Genomic DNA, 19,884 nt, shown 5'->3' on the forward strand with positions numbered 1-19,884 from the left:
CAGTATTCACCTCAGAAACTTACAAAACCTTTAAATAGACTGATTAAGAAGGGATATAATTACGATACTGTTGTCAAGTCATTAAAGATTGCATATTTTGGCGTTAATATTGAGTCACTGATAAGGTCTTTGCGTCGGAACTAAAGACATTTATTCTAAAAACTGTTGTTGGCATGAAACGGGTTATGTTCTTCTCATATATGTTATGATGGTATGATACTAAACCCCTACCGGGAAGGATTGTGCCTGATGTTCATATGATGAAATCATAATCTTTCAGTCAGTTTAATTGAAGTCTGGAGCTGGCATGTCAGTTAACTGCTAGTAGTCTGTTCTTATTTATGTATTATTGTCATTTTGTTTATTTTCTTTGGTTACATCTTCTGACATCAGACTCGGACTTATCTTGAACTGAATGTTAATGTGCGTATTGTTATGCGTTTATTTTTCTACATTGGTTAGAGGTATAGGGGGAGGGTTGAGATCTCACAAACATGTTTAACCCCGCCGCATTTTTGCGCCTGTCCCAAGTCAGGAGCCTCTGGCCTTTGTTAGTCTTGTATTATTTTTATATTAGTTTCTTGTGTACAATTTGGAAATTAGTATGGCGTTCATTATCACTGAACTAGTATATATTTGTGTAGCTGAAGGACGCCTCCGGGTGCGGGAGTTTCTCGCTACATTGAAGACCTGTTGGTGACCTTCTGCTGTTGTTTTTTATTTGGTCGGGTTGTTGTCTCTTTGACACATTCCCCATTTCCATTCTCAATTTTATTCTACTCGATTTGTTTAAGTAATAGACGTTATAATATCTGAAGGTCATCGTATTTTTTGCACATTTCAGCCAAAAATCTGAGTTTACTTACCTAATCTTTTTATTAAAAGACGCGGTAGAAGTTTTATATCACTTTGGTACACAAGCTGTCTAAAGATAACAATTCTTACAAAACCAACACTGTCTACACGTTAGCACTTTCGAGTTTTCTGTTCTCACGGTTATAAATAGATTTTGAGTGTCACATGATAACCACATGATAATGTGAGAATGTTATTTTCGAAAACAAAAAGTTCATTTTCTCAACATACTAGCAATACAAAAAAATAAGCAAAGTGAACTATTAATGTGTCAAAAAGTCTTTTTATTTAAAGTTGAAATTTGACAATCATTTTCTCATTGTTTTGCGAATACAGCATTAACCTATATTCGGCGGAGTACATACTTGTTAGAATCAAGCTCCTATCCTATAGACAGTGAAAGTGTTATAAACATCAAAGAGTTGCGATGGCGTGTTCTGCATGTGTACCGATATCCTATCTTGCGCACTCAGTCTCATGCAGACAGTTTGAGTTGCCATTTGCCATGGGGTACCAGTATATAGCCACACATAAAGTGTAGTAGGATTATTCAGCCTTAGAGTAAGGTGAGCCGGTACAAGGCCTGACATCATGGTAACAGACACCAAGAAACGACCCGCCCTTGCAGCAGTATAAATACCCGTAACGCTACTGTAAGTACCGTCAATAGGTCTACCAGAACATAGAACTCTGTTGTATTTGATAACCTCATTTGCCGCATACGAGTGTGCACCAGTGGTTAATGTCGCTGTTAATTCAGCTGTAAAAATATTTCAAGGGATTTAACAATATATAATATACACATAAACATAACCGTACATTCAGTACTTCATGACGAAAATTCATAACTTAATCTCTAGCAAAATTTATTCTGCTGGCATCAGTTTTGTTTTGTTTTTGTACTTGTTAATGACCACTTGTTCCTTTACTGTTATGAATCAATCACAGTGTATGGCCAAACTCAGTAAATATAGGTCTCACTGTCATTTAATTGATTCAACAATACCTACCGTTATCTTATTGATATTTGATATATTAAATAAATGGTGACATTTGAACAATTGTCTTCCGCAAAACCATGGAATTGAGAAAAACTTCTCATTCGTATTTACCGTTCAAGATCTGGCATTTTAACGTAGAGTGTTATAGCATTTGTTTAACATGAATAGGTGGTATAAATATGCAACAATAAGTTTCAATCTTAGATACTTGTATGTGTAATTGTTATCGAAATTTCATAGACATTAAACGAGCTGTATGCACTAAATGCATACACTGCATTTTTTCAGTATAACTTCTGTGTAGATGTGTTAACAACAATATTATTAAATAAACCAAGAACCAAAGACTTTCCAATCCCCCATCCCCCTCAAAAGACTAAACAAACATATCTGTGTGGAAAGTAAGTATAACATAACACAACAGGATATTACTAGCGCTTTCTTAATATTTAAGATAATAATCAAAAGAGAGACGAAATATACAAAATAAACTGACAAAAGCCATGGCAGTAGTACAATAGATTGTCCTTTAAATATAATCACAAAGAACCAAATTCAATGTCAATTTGGGTTTCCCATAAGTGTCCTGCCATAATTTAAAGAAGTTGTAATCAAACGAAAATAAATAGAGTAGGTTCTGTAAGCCCCCTTTTTGACCCCAAAATATAGCAGTTTTACAAAATTGTTATAATGTAAACTTTTAGTTATTCATTGGGAAGTAAAATGCTTCTGCTACATACATATGGGCTGTTTTTGACAATACAATGCAGATACATCGGTTACCAGCATCATTAGTCATGCTAAATAACTGAAATCTTCACAATTTTAGCATTTTAGTTAAATTTTAGACGGTTTTCGTCTTAAATGAAAGTGGCTGCATTCGTGTTTATTCTTAATATTGAAATGTAAGTTGTATTTTATGATAATACAAAACACATATAAAGGTTGTGGATGAACACGGATGCGGCCACTTTCATTTTTGACAAAAACATCTGAAAAGTGACATTTTTGGGCATATTTGATAGATTTTTCATATTTAAGCTAAAATCGGAGAGTTTTTAATGAGTAAATCAGTAAAATTCTTTTAGATAAATTTTTGAATCAACTGAAATAGACACTTAAGTTTTTAAAAAGTGTCTAAAATCTTTCGTCAGATGAACTTGAAATTTGAGGCCAAAATCGGCCCTTACCGGACCTACTCCTTTCACATGTACGGGATTGAAGGATTATATTTTTTTATTAATTAAAACTAGAAAGTTCCAGACACATGTACAGCTAAGCATTTATATTTATAGAATAAATTGCAATTTAATAAACCAGAATTTGTAAATTATAACAATTAGGTCAATGGTATTAGATGAACAACCCCATAAAGTTTGCTTAGCTGACAGGTGGCAAACAAAACACCCGACTAAACCCAGTTTTTCTGTAAAAGCATTTAATAACTAAGGTTTATAAAAAAAATCAAAATCACAAGGTGACATTAGGGTATTTTTAAACAAAACGGGAGACATTACAAACTTATCCTAGATGCTGCTTAAGAACAAGGACATAAATCCAACGGCGTTAAATTCGCTCGCTTTGTCTTATGTTGTGAGCTCTGTTATTTAACACTTCTAAACATTATGATTGTTTACAGTTGAAGTGCATATTAAGCCTTCAATTGTTTAATTGATTTATTACCGATTTACAAGTTCTTTATCATACCAGCATTCAATTTTCATTAGCAGTTATCAGAATGAATGTAGCCAGTGTTGATTAATGCGGTGATAACTTTTGTAAAAAATTTCCCCAGTTACCACAGACGTATGCTCGAAAGGTCACAATACGGCCCTCCGTTTGTAACTTAATGTTCAAATGAGGATTTGATTGACATTATAACTTGGTATCATTGTTTAAACACTAGGAACAAAATAGGTATGTTTGTTTGAAAAACAACATGCAACCGTTTTTTGTGACCACAAAAGTGACGTTCGTCTATTTTTTCCACCAAATTCAAACCTAAAGCGCTAATATTCAATTTCTTTTTGAGACCGGAAAGGCGTATTCGTCGAAATTTTTTTTTATAATTAATTTACAAACTCTTAAATCGCTCCCTAGTAAACAAGTTTACCAACTTATGAGACAGGCATACACTTTTTTTCATAAAAATACATATTTGGTATTACTCATTGATGTGAGTAAACATTTTTATTACATAAAACATATGTTAAAAATAGAAAAGAAAGGATATCCATCATTGACTCAAAATCAATACATGCACATTAATAATTTATTATGAAATATTGGCACTTTAAATAAAAGACTAACATTAGTGTAATAGGTGTTTACCAATATTGCTGCCATTTTGTATGCTTTTATCATATATTGTACCCTGAGAGACCAAAATTTGAATGTCATCATCAATATATTTCAATTAAAAATGTGCATGTGACCATTTTTAATCGATGTTATAATAAATTCAGACAAAGAATAAGGATTTCAGAATCTGATAACTTAAAATCGTGATTAGTGAAAAAGCTTACCATGACTTGTACCACACATCAACACAAACAAGATGCAGGTAAAAATATGAGTCATTATCATTGCAATTGATAGTTGGTTAGTGTATCTGCAAAAAAAATTATAATTATATTACTATCTCATTCAGCAAAAAAAGTATCAACCAAAAAAAAATCCAAGATAAATAAAAAAATGTCCATAAAACCAAAACAAAATCAAACTCGACTATATCAAATAGTGAAACATACGTGAGAAGGTGACAACTATTCAACTTTGAGCGTTCTGGATCAAGGTAAATCCGGACATGCGCTTCGGACGGAGGAAGTTTTTCTGTTTTACAATAAAATCATGTTGGCACACTATCACCAACTAGAAATCTTTTTATGTAAAAACTAAATTAATTGATTGAAACCATGAATTGTATATTTGGAAATGAAAACAAACAATATTTGATTAACCTTTTTTAATTTCTAACACAACTTATGTCTGCTTCTATGAGTCGTATTACGGTCTGTAACAAGAGGATGTTGGGCATCAATATTGTTGTCTTATTTTGTTAAAAATATGGGTTACCGTAGCTGTCTACGATTTAAAAAACAGGCACTCCAAGCAAATTTTGAAGTTAAAAAGCACAAAATAAATGAGATAGATTTTGCTAGCTATAAAACCAGGTTTAACCTACCGTTTTATACATAAGGAAATGCATGTACCGAGTCAGGAATATGACAGGTGTTTTCTATTAGTTTGATGTGATTTATCTTTTGACTTTACCATTTGATAAGGGATTTTCCGTTCTGATTTTTTTGCAGCAAAACACAACCTAACTTTATTTAATCCGTATCATTATCTACCTTGACCGGAAGTTTGATTATAGAAAAGAAATATCACTTTCATTTCGATTCAAATTATTTTTTAAATATTGTCCAAAAGGAGGTGACAATACTTCATGAATAATGACACATTTCGGATATTTCGTATTGAATCGCATGTGTGTGCTTCTAGTCAGCTAATAAATACATACTCATTTCAATAAACCATGAAAAACAACATCCTAAACATTACAGTGTGTGATTTATTTGTCAATAAAATAACTTTGTGTTATGTAAAATTCGCTCTACAGGTTTTGTTTGAACCAAATCGTTATTAATGAAGACAGACCAATCGCAATGTTTGTTTTAATCGGTTATTTAACATTCATTATCAACGAATTCAATTTAGCTGCATTAGAAGAAGAGGTAACAATATATATAATGCCACAAACGTCGCTCAAAGTGAACTACCATAAGATTTTATTGCATGATCATTTGATGCATGAACAACTATTCAAAGTCTATAATAGTTAGCTCTGTTCATGCCGCGCCTTGAATCTTTTGATCTATTCTATAATAATACTTTTCACTTACCTGGTCTTAAAACTTTCATAAACTGACGAATCTGCTCTTGTGGGAACTTGTAACGGACAGGGAACAACATTCTTTTTATAGTCATGTTAACAGTTAATGTATTCATATTTTGTAACATATTTTTGAATGCCACGTTGATATCTTAAATGCTTTTTTTGCAAATTTTGTAATTATGTAGGCAGTTACATGATATGCATGATTTATTGAATAATATTATGATTATATTCGAACACATTATTCTTTGTACTGCTTATTACATTTAAAGATGACCATATGTGATAGTATGAAATCTAGGTGTTTGGTCTCCGCATCTTTGTTTGTGTTCATTTTTTTTTTATTATTACTAATATCCTTCTTTCCAGTATTGACCACTATCACCACCTGGATAATATAACAAGGTATAAAACAAGGTTTAATTGGCACTAACACTACATTTTCCTATATCTAATTAATCCACTCTTTTCTACGTAAGAAATTGTCTGTACCAAGTCCGGAATAGGACAGTTGTTGTCCATTCATTTGATGTGTTTGAGCTTTTGATTTTGATTAGGGACTTTCCGTTTTGAATTTTCCACGGAGTTCAGTATTTTTGTGATTTTACTCTTTAGGAGATTTTTCGAATGATATTAAAGATATTTACCATGTCGTGAATCCAATCTGATAAATATGTCTATCTGACTCGATAATCGTGTTTATCATAATAAATATATTTACTATATTGTGAAATCCATCTGATAAGAACATGAAGAATAGTCTATTTAAAATTATAATTGTATCATTTATGTATATATTTAACATCTAAGAATAGTCTATCGGACACGAAAATCATGTTTATCATATATATATTTACTATATTTTGAAATTCATCCGATGAGAATAGTCTACTTGACATTATAATTGTATCTATCATATATAAATTTAACATGTTGTGAATCTCATGTGATAAAAATAGTTCATCTGACACGATTATCATGTTTATCATATATTTGTCTATAGTGCTTTGAATCTCAGCTGTTTATCATAGTCTACAAGGTATCTGACATAGTTATCTTAACAAACATATACATTTGTACATGTATTGCCATTCTTTATGACTTCGAATATGCATGACGTTTGGTGCCTTCATATAAGAACATTCTTAACTGTTAACAAAATTTGTTGGTTTTTTTTTGTTGTTTATTTTTTTATCATATGTGTCTCTATATACACGACATTTGGACAAAGGTCTTTTAATATGGATGAAACCTAATATATAATAAACGACACTTTCTGAGGTTAATATCATGTTATAGCCATGCCTGTTTCATTTGTTAGTAATATATGTTATTTAGACATATTATATATGTTATTCAGACCAATAATATATTTAGAATGTGCTTTAAGCCTTGTATAACCATCACTGGTGATCCGATGAATACAATCTGAAATAGAGTTGTCACTGGTTCAGACGTACTTTTAATATAAGTATTTCTGTGACTGCATTCTTATTCAGCTGATCTGTATATTCCATTTTCATGCCTTATATATCATGTACTGTGTTACGACGCTAGATAAGAACCGACGAGGAAAGGTAACACCCGTTCACCGAAAACTTGAGTTTTGTCGAGCCTAGGTTGTCGAGTGGTCAAGCGCGCCGGGCATATATTGCAAGACGATTTGATGCCACGATATCTCAGTAGCATGAGTTCGAATCCCAGCCGGGGAAAAACGACAATTTGCTTCCGCAAATATACAGATGTAACATTATTGGGCTGTTATTTTACATTATACGAATTACTGTGGACAAGGTTGATTCTATGGTTAATACAATATTTCATTTTGTCTTTATTTGTCCTTATTTTTGGCCTTAAGAAATCATACTGTATATCAATCATCATGAGTACTTTTGGGAGATTTCAAATAATCCTGCAAATAACAATATTACTTTAACAAAAAAAGGTATGATTTGATTGCCATGCAAATACCCCGCATAAAGTAGCTGTACAGGTATTGAACTTTTAAAATTCTGCATAAACTGTACATTATAGTACATGTAGTAAACTATATAGTCCAGTCGATTTGTGAAACAATTGTTCAGATTGTGGTAAAAGCATCAAACTTTGCAGAGTGTTAGTTGAGGGCATAGCTATCATTTATAGCTACGGACCCAATTCAGAAGATAAAAATGGCGGCTCTGGGCGGCCATTTTGAAATTGTCTCCAAAAAATTAATAAAAATTATTAAAAAAAAAATATATATATATATTATTTTACCAATTTTGATAACCTTTCGTATATTCTAATGACAAAGACTATCAATTGTACTATTGAAGTATAAGTGGCCATCTTCAATGGTTGCCATTTTGAAAACGTAAATTTCCTATACATCGTTAATCGCTTTCCTTAATTGTTATTTGAATTTATACTAAGTTTTTTATACATTTACAACTAGTATTGCTATAATCATTTATTAAGTCTTTCCACTTTTCTGTGGAAAGACCTATTGTATTTGTTCTGATTATTATTATTTATTTTTTTTTCCGCCAAATTTTGTTCTTGCTATAAATGTTTGTTTCGCAATATGTCGCTTAGATATTTCTAATATGGTATCGTATAGTTTATGCGCTTTTAAATTTCACCCTGCTAAGGGGAACCATTTTCTTTGTAAGAGTTATCTCCCTATTCACTGTTTATCATCTGTGTGCATCTCCTTTGTAACAAAAAAAGATAGCTACAAAATTCCTTTTGGTAGCAATACACAGTTAGAAGTTAAGTTTCGCATTATGGCCCCTGTGAATTTTTTAGATATGAAAGTTTTTGTACAATAAAATAGATTTTTAGATAATTGAAGAATTATTAAGCCTTCTTAGTGGGTTTATATGAACATTTAGACTGATTTTAACATGTTTTATAGGCTATTTCTATGATTGACAGTCCGTATTTTCCTATCCGTACCGTTCATAGGTCCATAAATTATGGTAGTGTTTATCAATAAAGATTTTGCGCTCGATCTTTTCAATTCAATTTTATGGAAAAACGAGCAGTAAAAAGCATATGATTTTTTTGGGACCACTTGATAGATATAAACCTCTGGATTCATGAAAGGTATCACTGTAATTCATTGAAATTTTCCTTTAGACCAAATTTTGGAGACTTTTGTGACATGTCCCCCCCCCCCCCCCCTTTTCTGCTATATTTTGTATCAAAGAAATGCAGATTGTTGCCATGGTTACACCAAAAAGAGATTATATTTCACCCTTATGACCATTAGAAATCAAATCTATGGAAGATTTTCTTTCTACAAGTATATACATGCATAACACACATATAAAGCCTTCTTTGTTAGACAGGAGGGGAAAGAGGGTGTTTAAAAATTATGAGTGTCAATTTCAAGTTTTTTTCCTTACTGTGTATTGCTACCTTTACAAATTGTTCGTTACATCCTCAGGAATTTTTGGCTAATTTGGATTGAAGTGATTTGATTAAATTTTATAGGAGTTATCTACCTTTACGGAATAAATTTGTCGGTATGATTTTTTAACTCATAAACCGTTAACCGTATAACCCTTGACTGTTTTTATTTGAGTCCCTTGGGTCCTGACTTAGAAAATTAGGTCAAGGTCAAAGGTCAAGGTCATATTCTAATTTTTGAATTTAGCTTATTCTCTCTTATTTCCAGAGACTGTATAAGATAAGACAAATTATTTTAACTAAATTGTTTGTTGTGACATGTTGTTACACGTAAATTTTGATTGCAAGGGTACGTTGAACGTAAAAGGGAGTTTTCTCCCCTCTTGTATTTAGAAATACACGTATAGTGATATAACTCATTAACCAAATATAAATAAGACCTATAGTCCTTTGATTTGAGGTCCTTGGTTTGTGACTTTGGAATTGAGGTCAAGGTCATAGGTTAATAGGACGTTCTAGATTTTGACCTTTGCTTTAAATTCATATAAATACATCATAAAGCCATAGTAACTAACATTATTAACTGATTTTTCCTATATCAATATCAAAATTGATCTTTACTTGTGGAAAGACCTTCAATTGTTCTCTGAACAATTGGTTTTTATTTATTATTATTATTATTAAGTCTTTCCACTTTTCTGTGGAAAGACTTATTGTTTTTCTTCTGATTATTATTTTTTTTTCCGCCAAATTTTGTTCTTGCGATAAATGTTTGTTTCGCAATATGTCGCTTAGATATTTTTCATATTGTATTGTATAGTTTATGCGCTTTTAAATTTCACCCTGCTAGGCCGAACCATTTTCTTTGTGAGAGTTATCTCCCTATTCACTGTTTATCATCTGTGTGCATCTCCTTCGTAACAAAAAAAGATATCGACAAAATTCTTTTTACACATTGTTCGTCAAATCCTCAGGAATTTTTGGCTAATTTGGATCGAAGCGACTCGATGAAATTTTATAGGAGTTATCTACCTTTACAGAACAAATTTGTCAGTATGTTTATTTAACTCATAAACAATTAACTGTATAACCCTGGAATGTTTTTATTTGAGTCCCCTAGGTCTTAACTTAGAAAATGAGGTCAAGGTTTAAGGTCAAGATCAAATTCTCAATTGTGACTTTTACTTGTTTTTGCATTTTCTCCCTCACTTTGAGAGATACATATAAAAGAACAAATGCAAAATGTCTGCTTAATAGTAATGAAGATATGCTACATTTAGTCTTATACAATTAAATTGCATTTTATAGGAGTTGTTGCCCCTGAAATTTCTTGATATGAGGTTATTTGATTATAACTTCAAGTAAGTTCATTATAAAGACATTTGACCTTATACAAAAGGTTAAGTGACAAATGACCTCTAAAAATGGCTACCGGAAGTGACCTATAGAAAACCGGAAGTAGCTTTTTTTGCAATTTTTTCACAAAAAGTACTCAGAATCCATATATTTTGTCATATAGATACATAAACAGATTACTGAAGACTGAAAATGACTTCCAACAAACCGGAAGTGGCTAATTATCTGCCATTCTACATACAAAAGTATATAGAAACTATATATTTTTGGAATCAGTGTGGAAGAAGCTATCATATGAGACCGGAAGTGACATTAATTTCTCCGGAAGTAGCATATTATCTCCCTTATATCACCCAAAAAGATAATTAAACCATCATTTATCGCATCAGTATGAAAAATTCCTTCTTATCCAAATTTCTTTGGTGTGGAAAGACTTTCAATTGTTCTCTGAACAATTGGTTTTTAATTTATGACTTGTTATTCATAAAGAATATATTCACCAAGTGCTCAAATAAGGCATGCATATGTGGACAAAATAAATGTATCTAAAGAAATACGTAAATTCTTGTACTTGCAGTTAAGCATGTAAGGCACAGTTACGGACGGAGCTGAAAAAAACTAATAAATAAATAGACTGGAAAGAATTCTGTAACGCCAAGAGAGGACACGTGATGATTTTGCTATGCCAAGCAAATACAAAAAGAGCAGACATAGACATTTGCGCTGGAAATCAGTCATTTTTTTAAAGCATACAATTGTTCCATGTTGATGAAGGCCATGTTATGGGAGAAACACTCAAGAATCACAAGGCAAAAGGTGCAAATCCTGTCAAAGCATATCTTAAGATCAAAATATTCAGGAAAAAAGTCTAAGATGAGTCACGGATTGAAATACCAGTAAAATAACCAGTCACAGTTGTGATGAATCAACAAGAACAATGATTGCAGGGCTTTTTTTCTTTCTTTGTGATGGGGTATCTGACTATCATCATGAAACATTGACAATTATAATCTACAATAGAGTATGTGACTGTCACTTGAACTACTAACCACTGCTGTTCTTTAAGCAAGACTCAGTGCTGGAGATTAATATTTCAGGAGCAGATACCATGCTAACTGTTTTTTGAAACTGTACGACAAGGCCATCAGACAGAATTCGAGACACAGAAAGAAAGTCAAGAACCTGGAATGGGGCTTGCTAAAATGAAGAATACAGTGACTGTTCACAGTCTGGAACAGATAATTTTTCATTATTTGAAATTGCTGATATCAGTGAATTGTACAGTAAACGTTTAGTAAATATAAGTTGTCATGGAAGGAATAACTAATACAACACTTTTGAAAAATTGAATACTACCTGCCATCGGTAATATGCAAGCATACATGAAAGGTTGCGTCTTTCTCCGGATTTTCAACGAATATGCTGGGGAAGTTCTGAAACAGGCCATGTCTTATAGTCGTGATGTTGAAGGTCTCTCCATAGTCAAAGTAACTAAAATATTTTGAAGAGCAATGCTTGCTACTATAAAAAGGCAGGGACATTCAATGTGACATTCAAATTGAATCAGTTCCATAATATTTGAGACATCTTACTCTCTAGCGGAGGACTGATAAGTTGCAGTTGTATCCTTTCGACGACGAGTAAGACAATTGAACTATTATTGCCGAGAAATTGTTAGTGTTGTCTGTCACTCAAGGATATTACAGGACTGTGTCTTTATTTTTGGCCATCCTGTATCATTCTTACTAAGGAAACTTATGTCTGTTGAACTGATTCGTGTTAACGGCTGTTATTGAGTGTCCCGGTAAAGCTATTCTTAGTATCTAGCATACATATTTTGACTGCTATGTATATGGTGATGCCTTCATCTTACCCTTTTATTATGAGGTCTGTTTCGGAGCTTCACGAATACCTTCGTTTAAAATCAAGAGAACTAATTTACCTTGCTTGTAGGCATGCATATATCCCATGGCAGCTACATTTCAATTTTGGTAGATGCATTGTTTCAGTTCTTCCTAACATGATAACTGCAAATTGTTCAAGGCGTTCACTGTAGAATTTAGCGTGATCTGCAAGCTTGGAGATTGGTACACTATCTCTTGCAAACCGTGTGCCGTAAATGTATTTTTTATTTTGGAAACACAACTCCAAGGATAAAAGATTCCTGGCTTTCTTTCTGTGTCTGCCTATTTGCTATGTTGTCAAGTTTTATCAATTATCAAGAAGGATACTAGTGATTTAAATCTTCAGCACTTACTTTGGCTAAGAGAAGATGTCTTGTAGTACAGGTGCACAGTCATGCCTTATTTTTGCCGATTTGAAAATGTTGATGTATCATAGAGATCTTCAGATACATCATCACAGAAAAAATACATTGCTGTCATTGTTTTTGTGTTGATTCAGTACCACTTTACAGCTAGTGTCTGATTTCTCATTGTTTTCTTTCAATTGGCAACTTATCTTCAATATCAGATGTATGTTTTCACTTTTACTGATTAATTATTTTGAGGTCTGAATTTTGTTTTGACAGGATTTGTGCCATATTGCTTTGTTATTCTGGAATGCTTCTGCAGTTTCATAGCCTTCATTCAACTGTTTCAAATTGAGCGAAAGGAAAACCAATTCATGACCCAACATCTTCGTTACTTGCATCAAAGGAGTAATTGACTGCTCAAATGTCTGTGTCTGTTCTGTTGACATGGCAAATCGTCACATGTCCTTTCTTGCCGTTTCACACATTCATCTAGTCTATTCGTGCATTAGCGTCTTCTGATATCCAGCTCCAGTGTTTTCGAAATCTACAATTTTGATCCTTTCCAACAACAACTTTCAGTCATACATTATATCATATATACGTAATTTCTGTTTTAGAAAATTACTTAGGCAAACTTGTAAGTAACAGTAATTCTGATATTGATATCTTTATTTTGTAAACATGTGCATGCCTTATCTGACCACTTTGTGAATATCCTATATAAAGTAACAATAAAGTATGAATGAAAACAGTGAATTGATAGAAATAGCGAATAATGATATATTGGAAATTCATGTTTGTAAATGGCCATCATTCAAGATGGCTTCCAAACAACCAATATATGAAGTCCTCATATGACAGTCCTTGTCATCTGTGATGCATGTACCATAGGACTAAATAATACTTTCCTGCAGCAAGCGTTTAACTAATTAGTCAAAGTTAACACGGTTACCAAGGAAATACAAATGTGTAAAGGCAGTGTTAAGTTGTACTACTTTGTGTACATGTGGAGAGAAAAAATTGAAAACAACACGTTTAATAGTTTCTTGCGTCTGAAACGCTTTTCTGGACATTGTGACAGAATATGATAGACAGATTGTGGTTTAACAAAACATGTACATTTCATTTATTGTGAGATATTTTTAGCGTCAATTGAGATCATTTGAGCAGTTGATGTTCTTATAACATTACTTGTATGATATGAAACTCATTATGTCTGCAATCAAGGTTTTTGAAAGTTGTTTCATATAAACACTACGCATTGTACTTTTTCAACAAATTTTGCAGAAAAAGAAAGTTAATAATTTATTTTTTTATCATAATTATTCACACATATGTTACAGAACATTTAAAAATTCTATTGATTACATGTAAAAATTTCCAGTTGTACAACGTGACAAAACTCAAACAAATCAATAGACATTTCTAAGTACTTTATAGGTACAATGTACCACCTTCACCAATATCAACAAAACAAATTATCCTATAATCAGCCAACTTTTATAAATGACAGGTATACAAATCTTTTTTTGCTTTAGTTGTACTTGTAAAATAAATTTCTCCTGTTATTCTATGTTGAACAAGCGGTAGTATGAATATTGCTTTTATCGTAATAGATCATTTTAATATCCTTTTCGTGGTCCGTGTTTTAACTATGTCGATTACTTTTAAGCATTAAAGACCATGATTCAAATTTTAACAACTCAAGTTTCAAGTGTTGGGTGTGAACTTTTCGATAAAAACAATAAAAGTACATTGTCGGAAAATATACAGTTATTTGTACCCGCTGCAAAACAGAAGAAAACACCGAAAGGGGGAGGGGGATATGCTCGCTTTTTGTCCTGTTTATATAGCTCAAACAATTATTTGTATATGTTTGTCAATGTACATGTAATGCCTTTTTTTTTTTTATTTTTATCGAATAATGACTACCTATTTGGGCTTTAAAATTTCAAAATTCGTAAACATGTGCATGCCTTATCTGACCACTTTGTGAATATCCTATATAAAGTAACAATAAAGTATGAATGAAAACAGTGAATTAATAGAAATAGCGAATAATGATATATTGGAAATTCATGTTTGTAAATGGCCATCATTCAAGATGGCTTCCAAACAACCAATATATGAAGTCCTCATATGACAGTCCTTGTCATCTGTGATGCATGTACCATATGACTAAATAATACTTTCCTGCAGCAAGCGTTTAACTAATTAGTCAAAGTTAACACGGTTACCAAGGAAATACAAATGTGTAAAGGCAGTATTAAGTTGTACTACTTTGTGTACATGTGGAGAGAAAAAATTGAAAACAACACGTTTAATAGTTTCTTGCGTCTAAAACGCTTTTCTGGACATTGTGACAGAATATGATAGACAGATTGTGGTTTGACAAAACATGTACATTTCATTTATTGTGAGATATTTTTAGCGTCAATTGAGATCATTTGAGCAGTTGATGTTCTTATAACATTACTTGTATGATATGAAACTCATTATGTCTGCAATCAAGGTTTTTGAAAGTTGTTTCATATAAACACTACGCATTGTACTTTTCCAACAAATTTTGCAGAAAAAGAAAGTTAATAATTTATTTTTTTATCATAATTATTCACACATATGTTACAGAACATTTAAAAATTCTATTGATTACATGTAAATATTTCCAGTTGTACAACGTGACAAAACTCAAACAAATCAATAGACATTTCAAAGTACTTTATAGGTACAATGCACCACCTTCACCAATATCAACAAAACAAATTATCCTATAATCAGCCAACTTTTATAAATGACAGGTATACAAATCTTGTTTTGCTTTAGTTGTACTTAAAATAAATTTCTCCTGTTATTCTATGTTGAACAAGCGGTAGTATGAATATTGCTTTTATCGTAATAGATCATTTTAATATCCTTTTCGTGGTCCGTGTTTTAACTATGTCGATTACTTTTAAGCATTAAAGACCATGATTCAAATTTTAACAACTCAAGTTTCAAGTGTTGGGTGTGAACTTTTCGATAAAAACAATAAAAGTACATTGTCGGAAAATATACAGTTATTTGTACCCGCTGCAAAACAGAAGAAAACATCGAAAGGGGGAGGGGGATATGCTCGCTTTTTGTCCTGTTTATATAGCTCAAACAATTATTTGTATATGTTTGTCAATGTACATGTAATGCCTTTTTTTTTAAATTTTTATCGAATAATGACTACCTATTTGGGCTTTAAAATTTCAAAATTTTTCAAGATGGCCACCTTTCAATATGGGTAATATTTTAAAAACTGTTGTTCAACCAGACAATTGGAATCAGTACTGTTATTCTACTAACTAGGTTTCATATCAATATCTTCTCTAATATCATTTTCATGATTTTTTTTATAAATTTGTAGAGATCAAACGGCCGCCATTTTAAAATGGCCGCCTCTCCCGCCATTTTCGACTTTCAGAGTGAGTCCATAGCTTAAAATGTTGTCCATGACATATACTATTACTATGCCAAATGTCATGTTTTTACCACAATCTGAGCAATTTTGTCAAAAATCTACACAAATCAACTGGACTAATAAAAGTACAAGTAAAATACCTTTAAATGTCAATGAATTTATCGGAATTTTGTCACGGAAATTGCATAGGAAAATATATACAGCTGAGATTACATGTTCTGTAACACATTTGTGAATAATAATAATGCTGATTAATAATTTTCCTTGTCGGCAAAATTTGTTGAACAGTACAAAAATATGTTTTTGTTTTGAATAATTTATATGTAGTTGTAATAAAAATGGACATATTACTTTTATAGATTTTGCTATTTGAATATTTGTCAATGCATGTACTTGTGAAAACGACTAATTGGCGTTATCAAATTTCATAGTTTGTGTGTGTACTGAATGCTACACTTCAGCTTTACTATAGCCAACACAAACTACTGGATGGTACCTGTGTCATGGGATTTTTCCTTACAACATGGTCTTCAACGTGAACTTTATCTTCAGTTCTACATGCTTAACATGATGCGACATGAATTTCAGTTTTTGTCAGATTTGTTCATTAGCATGACACTTAGATTTATTGTGACTTCAGTTTTATTTTTAATGTGTATTGTTATGAAACTAATTTTGGGGGGTTGTGATCACATTTATTCATAATAGTGAAAATAATTGCACAATTATAGGATTTTGTGAAAACATTATTAAAAAAGAGATAACATATCAATGGATTTATCATGTTTATTATGCATACTCTAATTACCAGACTATCAACCATCTACAAAACGTGCCCGTTTCCGTTTGAATTGATGTGTTTAACTCTGCATATATTCCCCTGTTCAGAAAAGTTTTTTTTGCTAGGAAAAGAGTATTCTTTTTCATATCTTATTAGTCCACAAAAACCCACAATATATTTATTTAATAAGAAAAGAAAATTTGATTAATGACGGATATTTGAGGTGGATGTTGCATGCATATTGTTTTTTATCAGGATTTTTTTAACCATGTCTTGCCTTTTATCAGTTGAAAATTTATACCGTGTTTGGATAAATTCTGCATATTATACTATTTTCTACAACAGTATTTACTTTTCAGAAACAATAAGCTTCTTTATATTGCTATGCGCATATGTATATGGTAGTTCAACGGTACTTCATGCATTTTTATTCTTTAACTAAATCAAAAAATGATACTCATATAAGCTGAAAATTCATAATTTTTAATATATTTGCATGCATACTTTTCTTGTAATATGACGATTAATAATGGCCACAACAAATGCTTTTTATCGATATGATTGGTTTTGCATTCAATTCCATCTTCAAAACATGAGATCGATAAGCTGTAAATGCACAAATGCACAAAGACGCAGTCACCATCACAAATTGGTTGGTCGATACGATATGAATGTGTCTGAACTCAACAGTATTTTGACATACGAATAGGTGTCTGATATCTAAATTTATCACATACTTATAGAAAATAATTGTACTCCATGATACAACTAATATGTACATATATTTATTCATTTAATTTAAAGAACTGCTTCAGCCGTGTGATATGACTTTTGTTATCAAATGCTTCCGGTTTATATCAACTGCTTGCGTTTTATATCAACTGCTTCCGGTTATTATCGCATGCTCTCTGTAACGTTATCGCATGACATTTCGACGTCATTCGGCAAATTCCGGAAAATACACCTCAATGGTACAGGTTTTTTTTTTTTTTTTTTTGTAAAACACAACAAAGTTGGATAAATAGAAAATTTGTAATCAGGAAAATATATTATTAAAAAATGCAAAGCAAATATTACAACAAATGCATTTTTTAAAAGTTGAAAAAAATAGTTTTTGTCTGTATGTCTTCTCCTGTCGGCTCTCGGGCTGATATCATGACCTAGGGCTGATAAGGGGTCTGATATGAAAAAATGCCATGTTATGATCTATATATATATGAACTTTGTTATGTGTCTTATTGTGACATTTGCATTGTATGGGTATTCTACCACTGGTATATACACACGTATCAGCATAATGTTACCTTATTGACCCAACCTCCTTCTCTCTGCTTGGAGATCATTCGGTTTGCCTAGATTTTGTTTGGTAATCTTTTTTTTTATGTAGTTTAAAGAGGTTTGCAAAATTTGAACATTAGTCAAATACTGGTTCCTATAATTTATAGACACATTTAAAAACAACAAACAGCTTTTAGAAGAGAATTGTATGCAATATAATTATATAACATTTATTCTATTTTATGATAGAACTTAAAACATGTAAAATGTATCTTGCATGTGCATAAGAAATAGGAAAATGATATTAAATGAAAAAAAGTTTTGATGTTGACCTATAGGCATGTGGAATTCGATGTTTCTTTTTTCTGAAACACTTTACCGGCACTGACTAACTCTTTAATTTAAAGTGTTCATGACACATATGCATCATTAAAAAAAACATATATTGTAATTTAACCTAGCAATTCATAAACTTGTGAGTCTTTAGTATTTCTGTTTTGTTTATGAGTGTATCTCAATCTAAAGCACTAATTTCAGAGTGCATGCATAAAGAACAGATTTCACGTTTTAACTATGTTTTACCTATAAAATTGTAGTGTTTGTTAATGTTTGAGTTTAAACTTGATCATCTATACAACTAGAATACTCATGATCACTCATGTTTGCAGTATACCGAAGGAAGAGCAAATAACCATTCACTGACTAAATCCGTTTATTAATGACATGCAAAACAAATACGAGCTTTCATCTGTTTATTGTAATCTGAAGGCACAATAAAATATGGATAAACACAATAAGAAAAAAAATGTATATTAAGAACAAAAGAAATCAGTGAATCATAAACGCCTGGTCTTCAACGATAACCTACATATCACAAAACATATGGAGCTTTAAAGAGACGTATAATTCACTAGCTTGTTAATTATATAGGGTTACTAATTGTGGTATTTTCAACTTCAAACCTAATTTAAGGTAATGAGAAGGAAAGTGTTCTCATTATAAGAGTTTACTAACACAGGTATTCTCAACTTCATAACTACTTCTAGGTTATCAGATGGAAAGTGGTTTCATTATAAGAGCTTACTTACAGATGTATTTTCATCTTCAAAACTACTTAAAGGTAGAGACGAGGAATGACTTCAATTATCTACAAGGTGTTTGATCACCACCACTCTTCAAGGTCGGCAGGCGGCTTGTTGTAAGTCAGAGTTGCTGCACTTATCCAACATACCCCTAGTTTTGAGTGGCAGTCCATGTTTCTTGTCCTTCTTCTAAGTCGACGACCTTACATATCATATATAATGCAGATGTTTCTTTATTTTCTTACTGATTATGTATATTCATATAACTGCCACTGGACTTTAAGAACACAACAATAAATCGACCAATCGACCAATCGACCACTATCCAAAATTTGTTTATCGCTACAATATTTCCTTTACTAATCTACAAATGAGACAAAAATCAACCATTCTTGAGGGTATGGGTTTTAGTTTTATTTCTATTCTTAATGGTTTTGAGCAGGGTTTTGCTGAATACCGTTTGTCTTTTCAAATTGTGTTTGTTTGGCATGTTGTTATCTGTTTTTACTCAAATTGCAGCTTTTGATTGCTCTTTAGT

The 19,884-nt window shown here is 31.8% G+C and overlaps 1 long non-coding RNA gene across 1 annotated transcript; it reads right to left on the bottom strand.

Annotated features, from left to right (window-relative positions):
• Positions 1-1,501: 1,501 nt before the first annotated feature.
• Positions 1,502-5,831, bottom strand: LOC134693830 (uncharacterized). Its single transcript, XR_010102491.1, has 3 exons — positions 5,762-5,831; positions 4,382-4,467; positions 1,502-1,615 (listed from the first exon to the last, which is right to left on the bottom strand). It is a non-coding gene; the product is annotated as an uncharacterized LOC134693830 (long non-coding RNA).
• Positions 5,832-19,884: the final 14,053 nt, after the last annotated feature.

This window comes from Mytilus trossulus, chromosome 12 (assembly GCF_036588685.1).
Source record: "Mytilus trossulus isolate FHL-02 chromosome 12, PNRI_Mtr1.1.1.hap1, whole genome shotgun sequence".
Lineage (NCBI taxonomy): Eukaryota > Metazoa > Mollusca > Bivalvia > Mytilida > Mytilidae > Mytilus > Mytilus trossulus.